Source organism: Convolutriloba macropyga, chromosome 1, assembly GCF_964194025.1.
Source record: "Convolutriloba macropyga chromosome 1, txConMacr16.3, whole genome shotgun sequence".
In the NCBI taxonomy this organism is placed as follows: domain Eukaryota; kingdom Metazoa; phylum Xenacoelomorpha; order Acoela; family Convolutidae; genus Convolutriloba; species Convolutriloba macropyga.
Window position 1 is genome coordinate 59,961,539 of NC_134468.1, and position 18,009 is coordinate 59,979,547.

The 18,009-nt window shown below is 36.3% G+C and overlaps 1 protein-coding gene across 3 annotated transcripts in view; it reads left to right on the plus strand.

Moving 5' to 3' along the window:
* LOC142341092 (putative phospholipid-transporting ATPase IM) overlaps nt 1-18,009 on the plus strand; it is a 139,567-nt gene that overhangs the window by 67,460 nt on the left and 54,098 nt on the right. The gene's annotated exons all lie outside the window — the stretch shown is intronic.

Genomic DNA, 18,009 nt, shown 5'->3' on the forward strand with positions numbered 1-18,009 from the left:
CTTTGTTCAGTCAATTTTGGCCGATCGATATATTCTTTGTAGGGGGTTTTGAGTGGTATCATTCGCAAGCCCGTCCAACGTAGAATATTTAATTGAAAAGAATTTTGTTTTTGTTCCACGGAGGTATTGACGTTTTAAAAATTTGTGAACATTTAACTGATTTTCGTTGTTATTGTTCACATTTTCCGGATTTTTACGCAATTTTCTGTCAATTTTGTAAAAATGTTAAAATTTATTTAAAAAAATAGTATTATTGGTTTTACCTCTCAAAACAAAATAGTGTTGTTAAACTTTTTGAGCCACTTTTTGACTGAAATTGCTACTAAAGTTTTCAAAATTTAGTTTTTTGAATCAGAAATGGAAAGAAATAAGTTTTTTAGTCCGTTTTGGTTAAAGTTGCCGGAATAACACACCTAAAATTTTCTCACAAAATCTTTGTTTACTCCAATGAACGCATGCTCCACTTGTGCACTCTTTGAAAGTGTTCTTGAATTAAAATTGCTGGTTTTTTCAATTTAGCTCGACAATTATGCAGAATACATCATTTAGTTTGATATACTGACTTTATTTAGTCAAATTTTCCATATCCATAATATTTGTGGAACGACTACTTGATGGATGGAACCAATAGCAAGGCTTATGGTTTTGTTGTAATCTCTGTTCTTTGAAAGCCCGAAAAATTTGGGTAGTAATCAGTCAATGTCTTTTTTAATAGCCGCACAGCGATAGCTGGGGCTATTATTGGCCTTCTCTTGGGTTTTTTTTTTATTTCGTCGTCATGATTTTTCTTACGACCATATGACGTCACAGCCACTTTTTGTTCATTCAATTTCAACTAAATTGCATGTGCGACGTCATTTTTCGCTCTTGGTGGAGCGAGTTTTTTGTTATTGCGCGTGATTAAATTTTTGGTCACACTTGACTTACCTCACTCTCAAAAATGACTTCCTCACTTTGAATTTGACTTTTATTTACTTTAATTCAAAGAGATAATGTCAAATGGGTGTGTGTCACTCTAAATGAAGGTTATTTGAGATCAGCTAATAGAGGCAGCAATAAATTATACAGATTTTTTTATCAAAATATAACAGATCAGCTTTCAATGAAAAGACGACTTTTTTGGTCTGTCTTTTTTACTGCTTTTTTAGACTGCCGATCTATGAATCTATTGCGGCTACTTTCTGGCAATCTGCCAGCTATGTTTAAATATTTTTTGCATTTTTTTATGCGTTAATTATCGAAAAGGTTTTTTTGAAATCAAAGCGTACTAATGGCAGGTCCAATTGGCTTCCGATAGAGTTTAAAGGAAACCTATCTAGTTTTTAGTCGAAAGTATATGGTCGTTTTGACTTTTAAAAAACCGTATTTTTGAAATAAACAATTGATTATTAAGCTTTGCTATTTTTTTCTCGATGTTTTTGTCAACTTGTAGTTTCAAATCAATAAACGCAATTGGCATCTTCTTTTTAATTTGTAATTGATTATTGATTACGCTTTATCTTTTTTTTGCAGTTTTACGTTTTAAATAAGATTTTTTTTGCTTTGATACTGCAAATTTTCACAATAAATTCGATTGTTGTACATTTTCCGGTCTTTGAGTTTCCTTTTCTTGCATTGTCACGTTACCGACAGGTCAGTTATCAGATAATTGGCAATTAAAAAGGGGCAGAAATAAACACATGAGTTTTTCACCGGTTACGTTTTGGTTTTAACTCGTTCGAAACCGTCTTATAGCAGCATTTAATGTAATTTTTTGTCTTTTTTTGCGGTTCTTTTTTTAGCCTTAAGAAAATTTATGGATAATTGCAGGTCTCCGCGGCTTCGTAAGGATGAGCAATGGAACCTTTATAATGATTTTAGTTGATTGTTGTTTTGAGTTGATAGCATGACTGAAATCAATTGTTTGAAATCAAAAGAAAAAGTTGTAGTTTTTGTTTGCAATTCTTTTTTGTCTGCTTGCTGCCTATTCTCTTTAATTACAGGTCTTTTTATCAACTTATATCCAAGTATTGATGCCCAGGAAAGGCACAATTGAACTTATGGAACATTTTTTGTGCATCGCTTTTTAATTTAACGGCTGCGATACAGGTTTTTGGCATATTATTTTTACTTCTTGGTTTCTGTCTTTATTTACCGTTCTGTTTGTAATCGCATGGTATTTTCTGGATAGTTGCAGGTTTTAACGGCTTCCTTTGTATGACCAAAGAAAACTATTTACTGATTTCATTTGGTGGATTAGGTGTTCCAATACTTTTGGTATCAAATATTATTTTTTGTTATTTATATATATATATATATATATATATATAAAACTTTTTAAATTTGCAATTTACTGTTCTTTTGGGTCTATCTGTTACCTTGTCTCCATATTTACAGGTCGTATATCATTTTTTTTTGTTGTGGAAAAGCAAAATGGAACATATCTAAGGTTTTTAGTGCATTGCTTATTGTTCTACCGGCTTCGATACCAGTTTTTTGCAAAAATTCAGCTTAGTTTTTGATTTTTGACTTTTTATCGTTCTTTTTGTAGACGTATGACACATTCTGAATATTGACTGATCTCAATGGCCTTGGAGAAATAAAAGAACCCATTTAATGATTTCAGTTGAAACCTAATGTCTTGTTTTCGAAAATTAGGTTTTCGAAAAACAAAAAATGTTTCTGTTTTGTTAATACTTGTTACCTAGTCTCTTTTTCCAGAAACCAATTGTCTCTTTATTTGGCGTTCAAAGAAGGCGAAAATGACTATATCTAAGTTTTACGGACTAGATTGTGGTTTAACGGCTTCGACGTCGTTTTCTTGCAAATTTGTTTGCGTGTTTCTCCTCTGAATTTGTCGTTTGTTTTTGTACAAATTCTGGATAATGACACGTCTCGATGTGTTCAGATTGAAATTTGAATGAGCGTAAACCTATGTAAAATTTCATTTGACAACCAATGGGTTCATTATTTGAAATTCTTTGTTTAAAAAAACGTATTTTTTGGCCTTTTGATTTTTTTAAACTGAGTCTCATCAGTGATTGGTCCCATGTTTTGTTTATTGGAGTACAAACTAATATGTTTTGTTTAGATTTTATTTGACGGTATTTTGTCTTTGTTATTATATATCTTTATTTGAAAAAATAAAAAATGGATTTTTGATGTAAATAATTGTTGTTGCTTCCTGATTTTTTTCTTGTCTCGTAATTTTTATGATGTGGGGTGTCATCGGGCCACTAATATGGCATTATTTACCTACATTAGTGAGTCAGAAGCCATTTTTTAGTTCACAGATCTATATTTCTTGATTAGTATGTGAGGTTTTCTGCCCCTTCCTCATTTCGTAGACAATTAGGCCAAAATTCTCGATAAGCAGGGTCGGAACATTATATGAGAACGCACATTACCGAGCCTCCTCGTTTGGGTTTGCCTGCTGTGTTGACTCAATTATATATACTTAGTCGCTGTTGGTTAATTATAGAGGACATTGTATGCTTTCTAAGGTTGGGTTATTTTTCCTCTCATTTAAGATTCTAAAATATGCATATATGTTCTTATAAGCCTCACGTCATCTTTTTCAAACGTAATTGGTCAGTGTTATGTATTTGAATGCGTGAAAAACGAAATATTGCTTGGCGTATATTACTTATGGCTTTGTTCAATTGGTGACATGTACTATATATAGGTTTCAGTTCAAACTTATGGCTATACTGACTTTGGCATCATTTGATTTTGTAGAATATAACAGTTTTTTTTGTTAGTGCCGGAGGAACTATATACTAATAAATCGGGTTTTCTTTGTTCAGTCAATTTTGGCCGATCGATATATTCTTTGTAGGGGGTTTTGAGTGGTATCATTCGCAAGCCCGTCCAGCGTAGAATATTTAATTGAAAAGAATTTTGTTTTTTTTTCCACGGAGGTATTGACGTTTTAAAAATTTGTGAACATTTAACTGATTTTCGTTGTTATTGTTCACATTTTCCGGATTTTTACGCAATTTTCTGTCAATTTGCAAAAATGTTAAAATTTATTTAAAAAAATAGTATTATTGGTTATACCTCTCAAAACAAAATAGTGTTGTTAAACTTTTTGAGCCACTTTTTGACTGAAATTGTTACTAAAGTTTTCAAAATTTAGTTTTTTGAATCAGAAATGGAAAGAAAAAAGTTTTTTAGTCCGTTTTGGTTAAAGTTGCCGGAATAACACACCTAAAGTTTTTTCACAAAATCTTTGTTTACTCCAAAGAACGCATGTTCCACTTGTGCACTCTTTGAAAGTGTTCTTGAATCAAAATTGCTGGTTTTTTCAATTTAGCTCGACAATTGTGCAGAATACATCATTTAGTTTGATATACTGATTTTATTTTGTCAAATTTTCTATATCCATAATATTTGTGGAACGACTACTTGATGGATGGAACCAATAGCAAGGCTTATGGTTTTGTTGTAATCTCTGTTTTTTGAAAGCCCGAAAAATTTGGGTAGTAATCAGTCAATGTCGTTTTTAATAGCCACACAGCGATAGCTGGGGCTATTATTGGCCTTCTCTTGGGTTTTTTTATTTCGTCGTCATGATTTTTGTTACGACCATATGACGTCACAGCCACTTTTTGTTCATTCGTCCATTCAATTTCAACTAAATTGCATGTGCGACGTCATTTTTCGCTCTTGGTGGAGCGAGTTTTTTGTTATTGCGCGTGATTAAATTTTTGGTCACACTTGACTTACCTCACTCTCAAAAATGACTTCCTCACTTTGAATTTGACTTTTATTTACTTTAATTCAAAGAGACAAGGTCAAATGGGTGTGTGTCACTCTAAATGAAGGTTATTTGAGATCAGCTAATAGAGGCAGCAATAACTTATACAGATTTTTTTATCAAAATATAACAGATCAGCTTTCAATGAAAAGACGACTTTTTGGTCTGTCTTTCTTACTGCTTTTTTAGACTGCCGATCTATGAATCTGTTGCGGCTATTTTCTGGCAATCTGCCAGCTATGTTTAAATATTTTTTGCATTTTTTTATGCATTAATTATCGAAAAGGTTTTTTTGAAATCAAAGCGTACTAATGGCAGGTCCAATTGGCTTCCGATAGAGTTTCAAGGAAACCTATCTAGTTTTTAGTCGAAAGTATATGGTCGTTTTGACTTTTAAAAAACCGTATTTTTGAAATAAACAATTGATAATTAAGCTTTGCTATTTTTTTCTCGATGTTTTTGTCAACTTGTAGTTTCAAATCAATAAACGCAATTGGCATCTTCTTTTTAATTTGTAATTGATTATTGATTACGCTTTATCTTTTTTTTTGCAGTTTTACGTTTTAAATACGATTTTTTTTTGCTTTGATACTGCGAATTTTCACAATAAATTCGATTGTTGTACATTTTCCGGTCTTTGAGTTTCCTTTTCTTGCATTTTCACGTTACCGACAGGACAGTTATCAGATAATTGGCAATTAAAAAGGGGCAGAAATAAACACATGAGTTTTTCAACGGTTACGTTTTGGTTTTAACTCGTTCGAAACCGTCTTATAGCAGCATTTAATGTAATTTTTTGTTTGTCTTTTTTTGCGGTTCTTTTTTTTAGCCTTAAGTAAATTTATGGATAATTGCAGGTCTCCGCGGCTTCGTAAGGATGAGCAATGGAACCTTGATAATGATTTTAGTTGATTGTTGTTTTGAGTTGATAGCATGACTGAAATCAATTGTTTGAAATCAAAAGAAAAAGTTGTAGTTTTTGTTTGCAATTCTTTTTTGTCTGCTTGCTGCATATTCTCTTTAATTACAGGTCTTTTTATCAACTTATATCCAAGTATTGATGCCCAGGAAAGGCACAATTGAACTTATGGAACATTTTTAGTGCATTGCTTTTTAATTTAACGGCTGCGATACAGGTTTTTGGCATATTATTTTTACTTCTTGGTTTCTGTCTTTATTTACCGTTTTGTTTGTAACCGCATGGTATTTTCTGGATAGTTGCAGGTTTTAACGGCTTCCTTTGTATGACCAAAGAAAACTATTTACTGATTTCATTTGGTGGATTAGGTGTTCCAATACTTTTGGTATCAAATATTATTTTTTGTTATTTATATATATATATATATATATATATATATATATATATAACTTTTTAAATTTTCAATTTACTGTTCTCTTGGTTCTACCTGTTACCTTGTCTCCATTTTTACAGGTCGTATATCATTTTTTTTGTTGTAGAAAAGCAAAATGGAACATATCTAAGGTTTTTAGTGCATTGCTTATTGTTCTAACGGCTTCGATACCAGTTTTTTGCAAAAATTCAGCTTAATTTTTGATTTTTGACTTTTTATCGTTCTTTTTGTAGACGTATGACACATTCTGAATATTGACTGATCTCAATGGCCTTGGAGAAATAAAAGAACCCATTTAATGATTTCATTTGAAACCTAATGTCTTGTATTCGAAAATTAGGTTTTCGAAAAACAAAAAATGTTTCTGTTTTGTTAATACTTGTTACCTAGTCTCTTTTTCCAGAAACCAATTGTCTCTTTGTTTGGCGTTCAAAGAAGGCGAAAATGACTATATCTAATTTTTACGGACTAGATTGTGGTTTAACGGCTTCGACGTCGTTTTCTTGCAAATTTGCGTGTTTCTCCTCTGAATTTGTCGTTTGTTTTTGTACAAATTCTGGAAAATGACACGTCTCGATGTGTTCAGATTGAAATTTGAATGAGCTTAAACCTATGTAAAATTTCATTTGATAACCAATGGGTTCATTATTTGAAATTCTTTGTTTAAAAAAAACGTATTTTTTGGCCTTTTTGATTTTTTTTTAACTGAGTCTCATCAGTGATTGGTCCCATGTTTTGTTTATTGGAGTACAAACTAATATGTTTTGTTTAGATTTTATTTGACGGTATTTTGTCTTTGTTATTATATATCTTTATTTGAAAAAATAAAAAATGGATTTTGGATGTAAATAATTGTTGTTGCTTCCTGATTTTTTTCTTGTCTCGTAATTTTTATGATGTGGGGTGTCATCGGGCCACTAATATGGCATTATTTACCTACATTAGTGAGTCAGAAGCCATTTTTTAGTTCACAGATCTATATTTCTTGATTAGTATGTGAGGTTTTCTGCCCCTTCCTCATTTCGTAGACAATTAGGCCAAAATTCTCGATAAGCAGGGTCGGAACATTATATGAGAACGCACATTACCGAGCCTCCTCGTTTGGGTTTGCCTGCTGTGTTGACTCAATTATATATACTTAGTCGCTGTTGGTTAATTATAGAGGACATTGTATGCTTTCTAAGGTTGGGTTATTTTTCCTCTCATTTAAGATTCTAAAATATGCATAATGTTCTTATAAGCCTCACGTCATCTTTTTCAAACCCATTCGTGCAATACTTGTTTCTGCTTAATTTGTCAAAGTTTATTTTTTTCCTTTTATGATTTTTGTTTTCATCCTCTATATTAAACAAGTGAGCTCTAAAGTTGGACAAACGTTTTGCATTTATAAGGAGCCTCTCGAAGCACATGTTTAAGAGCTGCGAGATCGAGAGGGGTGGTTGACCTAAAAGGCTCAAAGTAGATGGTTGGGAACCGAACCTGGGACAAAAGACTAAGTCAAGTGTTTTTATCGAGGCTGTGAGAACTTTTTAAGCATGCTCGCCCAGAGGAAGGGTTTACTGTCATGGGTACTACGTTCTTTAATCAATCCCGAACGAAGTTTGAAATAAGCATTGTAAATGTGTGTTTTTTGCAGTTTTAGCTTTTCAGATTCTGCGCTATTCTAGAACACTCATAGCTTTCAACTAAGTTTTTCTCGCTTTAATGTTTGATTTTTGCGTGATCCCAAATTCTCTCAGTTTGAAATGTGTTTATTGATTAAAATGACTGTGAGAAATGGTTGTTTGTAGTGTTTATAGCGCAGTTGGTAAGATGGAGGACTGCTATTCTGATGGTCGAGGGTTCCAACAGTGTCTGATACGTTTCCTTTTGTATCAAAATTTCTAATCAACAACATGTCGACTGGCCTTTGAGAGCAAATCTTGCGACGTGAGTCAGGTTATCCTCCTATGTGTGTACTTGTTGGAGGCTGAAAAATGGTAATCCTGTTTACTAAACGCGTGAGCTCTAAGATGGGACAATGTTTTTTCATGTTTAAGGTGCCTCTGGAAGCGCATATTTAAGATCCGCATTGAATAGTAGGGTTAATTGAAAATTTCGAGAGGAAAATATCGAGAGACCATAAAAAGTCTGTCAATCAGGTTCATTTACCACGAGGCTTTCAGAGCTTGAAAGTATGCTCGCCCAGAGGAAGGATTTACTGTCCTGGGTACTAAGTGTTTTTCAATTGCTCACGAACGAAGTTTGAAGTATTAATTGTAAGCGTGTGTTTTTTTCAGAGAGTTGTAGGTTTACATCTTTGCGCTATTCTAGAACACTCCTAGCTTTCATCTAAATTTTTCACGCTTTACTGTTTGATTTTTGCTTGATCTCAAATTCTCTCAATCTGAGATATGTTTATTGATAAATTAACAGCAATTGTGAAAAAGGGTTGTATATAGTAGTTACAGCGCAGTTGGTCAGATGCAGGACTGCTTTGTTGATGGCCGAGGGTTCGATCACGTGTCGGATACCTTCCTTTTTGTAGACATGCAAATTTTTAATCAACACCATGTCGCTTGGCGTTTGAGAGCGTTTCTGGCGACTCGAGTCTGTTTAGGTTCCTGTCTGTTTTTGGGGGATGAAAAATTGTAATCTTATATATTAATTGCTTGAGCTCTCAAAACGGGAAAATGTTTTTGCAGATTTAAGGGTCCTCTCGAAGCGCATGTTTAAGAGCCGCATTGAGAAGCATGGTTAAGCGAACATAACGAGAGAGGTCAATAACCTAAAAGGCTCAAAGTAGATTGGAGAGGACCGATCCTGAGACAAAGGACTGTTAGTTAGGTGCCGTTATCACGAGGCTATGAAGGCTTGAAAATATGCTCGCACAGAGGGAGGATTTACTGTCCTGAGTACTACAAGTTTTTATCTGCTGTCGAATGAAATTGGAATATTTTTTGCAATTGTGTGTTTTTTGCAAAGTTTTAGTTTTACAGATTTTGCGTTATTCTGGAAAACTACGCTTTCAAATAAGTTTTTCACGCTTTACTGTTTGAATTGTCTGCGATCTCAAATGATCTCAACCTGAAATATGTTTATTGATAAAAATAATGAAGCCTTTGTGAGAAAGGGTTGTTTGTAGTGTTTATAGCCCAGTTAGTAAGATAGAGGACTGCTCTTCCAAGGGTTGAGGATGCGAACCCGTGTCGGGTACTTGTTTTGTCCCTATTTTTCGAAGAGTTGATTTTCGTAAAAACCAATGGGATTTTCCCCTTAGTATTGTTGTCCACAAACAAATTTTAGAGAAATAATATTGGTTTCTTTCTTTTTTCTTTCTTTTCTTTCTTTATTTGTTTATTTCTTTCTTCCTTTCCTGCTCTGCTATCCTTTTTTTTCTCTCTTTTCTGTCTTTGTTACTTCTCTCGCTTTCGTGCATCTCTTTCTTCTCTCTCTCTCATCTTTCCTTCTTTCCGTTTCTCTCTCTCTCTCTCTCTCTCTCTGTTTCTCCCTTTGTTCCTTTCTATATTTTTCTCTTCTCAACTTTATTGATAAAAACCAGTTGAGCGTATAGTCCATTCAAGAAACGGGAGGCCAAGACAGAATACATCAAAAGCTTCAAATAGACGGACTTGTAAAAATCAAACAGCTTTCTCTGTCCTCCAAAGGATACCCACCGGTTGAATTTCATTTTATAGCTGTTGATTTGCGGTTCTATTACCTTTATCCAAAATAATGACGTCAAGCTACGTTTTTAGCAGTTTTAGTCAGTTTTATTGTCTAATCTTCCTCTCTGATATTAAATATCAGTCGCAATTAAGTACAATGGTTAACATTGCTCCTATCGTAACATGATTAACGGGTCCTTATTCATGCAACCTGGCGCATAAGAAATGCTTTTTGAAACCCGCTTTGCCATCATGTTTAAGCTCTTAATATGCACTTATTGTACACGCTTTGCCATCATATTTAAGCTCCTAATATGCAATTTTTGTATATATTGTTTTTCCTCATTGTATTTCCTTTTGCGTTCATTAAGCACGCGGTATAGCAAAAACAATCGAGGAGCAAAGGCCATTGTCCAGAAATTTGCTCTAGAAAGAGCAAATTATAAGTGCAATATACATGGTTAGCGTAAGGGGTGAGACCTATGGCTGTTAAGCGGGTGCCATGGGTTCGAGCTCGAGTCGGTGGGAAACAGAAACCTCAACTTCTTTAAACCTTCTATTCGTGTAAATGATTTTCTGGTTATAGTTTTGCGGGCCTGCTAGTCAAGTATTGATGCGTTATGTGGACAAACGGTTGTACGAACGGTTGTTTAATGTGGCTTGTACAAATGGTTGTTTAGTGTGGCGTTTCTAGTTTTTCGTGACTCTTACACTTAGTTCTCATGACTCTTGGTTCTGTAACGTAGGGAGGTATCTTTTTGGGCATCCTTCTCAGAATTGTTTCAAGTTTATTTTGAATTAAGGGTCATTTCTCTCTTGACTCTCAAAGGCTGTAATAAAAGTGATAATCAGGTCTTAAGTTGATTCAACTTTTAATAGCCGCGAACAGATAGCGAGCCTATTATTGTTCTCATCGTGACATCATGTGTTTTTTTCATAATTTTTGTTGTGATCATTTTATTAACAGCCAGTATGTCAAAGAGGGACTTAGTTACTGACTTCTCTCACTGTGAAGCTGATTTTTGTGTTTTTGGGGTCGTTTTATGAGATTCTTTTTTATGTGACTTGTCTTGCACTCACTTACAGAATATGAAGTCAGTTTTATGGACGTAATCGGAACTAGCTTTTTAAAAAGTTCCTTTTACTTGAATGGCATAGGTAGCATCCGATCTTCTGTCCCGTAGTCTTTCTAAGTAAAGACGTAAGACGTGACATTCTATCTTCTGTCCCAGTAGTTGTTCTCACTGAACGTCTCCTAGTTCTATTCCGTGGCTAATCTGCCGGCTATGTTTGTGATTGTAATTCAAGATATGTATTGGGGCGACCTTTTTCAACATCTCACCAGACAAGTTTTGAACTTAAAGTTGGGTGAAAATTTTGATTATGCTGAAACATGAAGCGGAGCAAGAAAAATTAATGGTTTTGGAGAGAAAAATTTATTATCTCTAGTGTAAAGTAGCGTTAAAAATTGCTGTTGTGTATACTTTCACCATAATGTTTTTTTTTGTTTACCTTAGACTATTGTTTTTTGCAAGTGTTTGATCTTTTATGCTCCCAATGATTCTAAATTTTCAATTCTAGCTGTTTCGATGTCAAAGTTGTTTAATTTTAGTTGAGAATTGTCCTGCTATGTTCTCTTTCATCATATGAAGCATGTTTATGTTATATATATATATATATATATATATATATATATATATATATATATGTTCACGCGGATCATGTAAATTGATTTATTTGTCTTTTCATCCGCATTTTTGCAGATCACGCTGTTCCATTGGGAGCTTTAGGTCATTCTTGTGGTTAAATGTTGAGCATGCATGACAAATGTGAAACGTAAATGAATAAAAAACTGACTTAGGGTCAAACACATCATTTGTACAATGAAGCTCCCTATGACGATGCTAAATTTTGATTGGTTGAAAAAGACTTTTGTAAATTCATACAGCACGCATTTATTATCTTGAAATTCATAAGACGATTCTGCTCAGTACAGTTCAGTTGCTTACTAAATTACTTGAATTGAAAACTTGTAGCAGAAAAAGAGCGTTTTTACAGAACCCGCGCTCCGAATAGCACTTAGCAAAAACTTGCAACTAAAAGCCTTTATTAGAAAGGATATTGCAACGATAACTCGTCTTGGCACTAGCACCTACACAGCCGCCTCTAACAAGATAGAAAAGGTAGAAGCAAATTAAGAAGAGAGTTATCATATGGCGACAGAGATGTTGAACGCTTACTTCTGTTAAAAAGAAAGGAAAATTTGCAACTGATGGAATTAGCCATTAACGGAAAAACTTACAATCTTCGAATCATTAGAAAAACAAACACCGGAATTAGCCTTTTTTTATCGCACAAGAAGACAATCAAACCGATATCAAACGGATCCGTATTACAAAAGACTCAGAACTTTACAATTTCTTTCAAAAATACCGATTTCGAGAAATTAACCAAAGCACAAGCAGAAACCAACTTTACCCATTCAAAATTATTTGAGCATCAACCTCTTTGTTTTGCTAGCAAAGAGAAAATACAACGCAAGCCACAACAGTACTTCTATGACACTATTGGAAGGCTATCATCCTAGAAACCCGTTCGTATTCTTCAACGACAAAACAATCGACAGAAAAGTAAGTCAAAAACTTGCAGCGAAGAACAAAAAAGACCAACCAAATAGCCTAAACTGCAAACTCTGTGACATAGCTAAATTGGAGAAGCGCACAAATTGCTCTTTCCACAAAAACACTTCAACAACGAACTGACTAAAGGAAAATGGCAGATCCAAGTCCGCCTCACGTACATCTGAAAAGGTTCTCAGGACTACCAAACGAAAACTGGCCTGAATTTGAAGGACTACTGAGAGCAAGCATTGCTGTATCTAGAATTCCTGAAGCGAACCACCAACGTGCAAGATATCTTCACCTACACTTAGCCGGTAATGCACTCAACTATTACCTTCGACTCGCCGAAAACACAAGAAACGATCTAGACGATTCGCTTGAACAACTACGCAACCGATATGCAGGAGCAGACCAAAGAAGAAACTTTGAGCTCGATCTGCAATCGAGAAAGTTTGATCCAGTGAAAGAACAACCCGATGACTTCCTCACAGATCTGCAACGCCTCGCCAACTTCGCAATTGTGGACGATCCTGCAGCTCACATAGACCGCACTGACGAAAGAACAAGACGAACAAGAGAACAATTCATTCAAGGCATGCCTTTCAAGTACAAGAAATTGTTGCTGAAAGAGAATGACAACATCACTGTAAACGAACTATGCGCTATCATCAAACGACGAGTCAGAATTGATCAGATAAACCCCGAACCACAATACACCACGGTATTCAATACACTAAACGCATCAGGAAACCCTGCTGTGGCCCAAGCCATAGAAAGCATAATGGCGGCAGGCATAGCATCAATGCAAGTAGCACAGCCACCGCATCAGCGCGTGGAGAGTACTCAGTACCCTAGCTACAGAAGAGGAAATAACTACAGAGGCTACAACCACAACAGACAAACATATCAGTATAATGGAAACCAAAATGGCCGAGGATACAGTAACAACTACAACAGCAGAGGACGTAACCGTGGAAGCTTTCAGAGAGGTCGAGGAAATTATTCGAGAGGAAGGTCAAACTTCCAACGAAACGACCGAAGTAATGGACGTACCGAAAGATCTCCTACACCAATGAGAACATTTTGCAGAACATGTGCTAGCAATGAGCACACTGCCCGAGATTGTCCAGAACGTCAACCAGCATACCGCGATTGAAACATGCCATTCAATCAGCAATCAAAAAACTAAATAACCTGCATGTTTTTCTACAACATATACCAGATAGCATGACAAACTATAGCGAAAATGTATTCATAATACCTCTGCAGTTCGAAACATTAATAATGAAAGCAGTAGCAGACACTGGAGCATTCAGCAGCGCCATGTCAAAGAAACATTTTGATAAAAATAAGCAGAAACCTCTACCAAAAACCAGAAAAAACAAATCCTCATGAAATAAACGTTTCTACAGCTTTCCTACACCAATCACCCATTTTATTTACAGTCCAACTGACATTCAAAATTGGCCATTTACAATTTGAAGAACAGTTCATGGTGTTTGAAACACTTTCCGCTATCCTTCTTGGCTTTCCCTTCTTTGATAAAAATGAGATTTTTATTGATGCCCACAACAGACTACTCCAAACACCAGAATTTACTTTTCAGCTAAATCTAATGCACATAAAAGGCAACAACAAACAAAAACGTCTCAACAGCCGAAAAAAATCATGCTCAAAACAAAACAACCTATACGCTATCACCTGGGGAACAAAAATTTCTGGAACTAATCCCATCGGAGGAAACTGATGCACAAGAACAAATTGGACTCGTAGAGCCTACTGTCAAATTTGAAAAACTGGGCCTTGGTCTAACAAGCACGCTTGACAAACTTACAAAAAACAAAACTACCACCCTACTTGCAATCAATACAACAGAAGTTCCACTGCACATTAGACAAGACTCTCCAGTAGCAACATTCGAAATCATCACACCAGAGCAAGCACGCTACCTGATATCACTTGAGCCAAAACTTCTCCCATCAAGCGACTCAAAGAAAACAATAAAGCAAATAGAAAAATCTATAGAGAGAACAGCAAAAGGCGAAATAAATCATATAACAATAAAACACGAAAACGGATTCTGGTTTCCGACCCCAGAAAACAATACCGACACATCGAAGATGAGTGAAGTTGAAAAACGCATATATGACGAACTTGTTAAATTTAAAAATCCTGAAGCAATTCAACCACTCTCGAAAAACGAAGACAGGAAAACTTTTCTTAACGCATTCAAATGGAGCGACAGCGTACTCTCTGACAAAGATAAAGAAAGAACAGAACAGCTTCTAGTCGAATTCAATGACATATTCACAAGGCACCGCCTTGACATTGGCTACACTCACAAATTCTCAGTCAAATTGACACCAGACACAAACAGACCTGTATACTCAAAAACTCAAAGAATTTCAATCCATCTCAAAGACGATTTGCTTGTTGAACTAGCCCTTCTCCAGTACTACGGAGTCATAACAACGCTCCCCTTCAGCCGCTACTCATCTCCAATATTTGCAAAACGGAAGCCAAACGGGAAGCTCAGAATATTAGTAGATCTAAGAAAAATAAACCATCTCATTAGAAGCGACTACAACAATAACAATTTCCCGATAGCTACACTAGCAGATGCGGGCACCCACTTAGCCGGCAAGAAACTCTTTTGCAAGATGGATGGCAGCCACGGCTACTTCTCTGTACCAATGGCAGATGAACAATCAGTACAGTTACTGGCCTTCAACTTCGCATCGAGAACATATGCTTTTCAAAGACTAGCCCAAGGACTAAGCAGAAGTGTCAGCGCCTTTAGCTCATTCATGCGTCAAAACCTGGACCCCGTGATAACCGCGGATAAATGCTTTCAGTACGTCGACGACATTGGCATCGGAGCACATGACACAAACGACATGTTGGAAAAACTTCGAGCAGTCTTTACATGCATCCGAGAATCAGGAATGAAACTCGCAACAGACAAATGCGCATTTGGACTCAGAGAAATACAATTCCTTGGTAATACGATAACCTCTGAGGGTCTCACACCAATTACACAGAAGATTACAACCTTTCTGAAAACATTCAGAATGCCGCGAAACCCAAAACAAGTCAAGCGAATGATCGGATTTTTTCAACTTTACAAAGCCTTTATCCCTGAACTTGCTGAAAAACTTTTACCGTTCTATCGTCTACTTAAGAAAGACACCAATTTCGTGATAGAAGAAGAACACCAAGTTATGCTGGAAAAGCTCACAAATGATCTAAGAACAGCCTGTGACCTTTCACTCAGATTACACAAAGTTGACCAGCATTATTTAATAATGGCCGATGCATCCTTTTATGCAGCCGGATACGTACTCATGATAGAAGACTACACAACAAATGATGATAATCAGGAACTGAAGAGTTATGCACCCGTCAGTTTTGGATCTAGAATTTTCCACCCAAACCAACTCAAACTTTCGATATATGCGAAAGAATTCCTCGCAGTTCACTTTGCCCTAGACACCTTTGCAAATATTATATGGGGATGTAAAAAACCAATTCTCATTTTGACAGACAACAGATCAGTAACCAGGTTCTTTCAAACAAAAATCATACCGTCAACACTTTGGAATGCTCTCGATCATGTACTCAGCTTCGACATCATACTGGGACACATACCCGGAAAAGCCAATTTAGCAGCGGACTATCTGTCGAGAATACACATAAACCCGAAAGAGAAGCTCGAGCTACGCATCAACTCACGCATACCGATGCACGAAATCGAAATCAACACAGCAGCAGATACACCTGACAATTCAATCAGCTATCTGAGCAGCGCAGAAAATGACGATACCCCCAAAATTATGAAAACATACTTACTTGAGAGAAAACAAACCAGCGGAGAAGATCCTATGAATGTTCGAGCTGACATTCAACTGCAAATTCTTGCACCTGCAACGCAACAAATAAACGCCATGCATGGACAAAACCCATTGGATGAATTCATCACTCATGGGCACGGACCTTTAGACCTGCGTGCCGAACAACAACAAGACAAAGATATCAAACGGGTACTGCTCTGGTTTGAGAGAGGTTCACCGACTACAGGACAATATCTATCCAGTGACCTAAAAAAGTATCTCAAGCAGTTCCCAAGACTATCGATAACAGAAGGCGTCCTTCATCGCAAGTTCTATAACCACACTGGAAACCAATTTATTAAACAATATTGCGTCCCGTCTCACTTACAGAAGGAAGTACTCTACAGAATTCATAACAGTGTTTGGAGTGGGCACAAATGAGTCTCACTGACAATAGCAGAATTTAGAAAACGATTTTACTTCCCGAACTTCACTGAACGCCTAACAGAATATATCAGAAACTGTCTCACATGCTTGCAAACAAAACCAGCAGCAACATCTGCATTGAAACCTCCATTACAACCACTTTCGTCTCTGCAAAACTTCCCAGCAGACCTTTTACTAATAGATCTGGTGGGAAAGATGCACCCTTCTCCCTACACGTACATTCTCTCAGGTATTGACGTGTTCTCGAAGTACCTTTTCGCCACACCTCTTATGAAAGGCGACGCAGACATCGTAGCACGAGCCCTTGTCTCAATTTTTCTGAGACACTCCTACATTCCCTCAAGAATCATATGTGACCTTGGAACTGCGTTTACATCCGAATTAATGAGCGAACTAGCAAACCTATTGGAGGTAGAGCTCAAACATTGCACACTGAAACATGCGCAAACCATTGGCTTACTTGAAAGAAACCACTCACCGCTCAAACAAATCTTGAGAATTAACGAAAACCAAACTTCCTCGGACTGGCATAGATACGTTGACATTGCAGTATTCATACACAACACAACATTTGCACCAGCTCTTGGGTGCACGCCATCTGACGTCTTTCACAGCAGAACACCGATAAATCCTTTGGACCTCAGATTTCAGAATACAAAATTATGGGAGTCTCACCCAAAATACGACTGCATTAAAGAGCTACAAGACAAAACTACGGAGCTTTTCTCCAGCGTAAAAGACAACCTTATCTCGTCTTATCTGAAATATAAAAAGTACTATGACAGAAAAGTCAACGCCACACCACTAAAACCCAAATCATACTGCCTGATCCTTGACCCAAAAAGCACAACACAAGTAGCAGTGATGAATAAACAGCAAAGCAGGGGGATACCATTATACAGAGTAGAAAAATTGCTCACGAATGCAAACTACATTGTACGCAAAACCAACACAAATTACACGCAATGTAGCCATCGAATGAGACTTCGACCTGTGAAACCTCAATATCAAGTAGAAGACCTCGAACATGTAGACCCCGAAAACTTTGAAGCAGATCCCACCATACCAGAAGAAGAGAGAGAACCACAGCTGTTCGACAACCAAGTCAGGCACCACATTAACGAAGACAACATGCAGCTACCCATAACAACACCAGATGTCCAGTCAGTTTCTTTCAACTCAAACATCCAAACAGCTAATTTTTCTTCTGAAGACCCGCCAATACAATTTCATGATATGACACACGAACCGACGTTTGACCAAGATGCATTCTTCGTGGAAGGCTCAGTTCCAAGCGCAAACACGCAAGAAACACCAGAATCAATTGATACAGGAGACTACGTCTTCTCAAATAACTCAAACTTCTTACCGTCC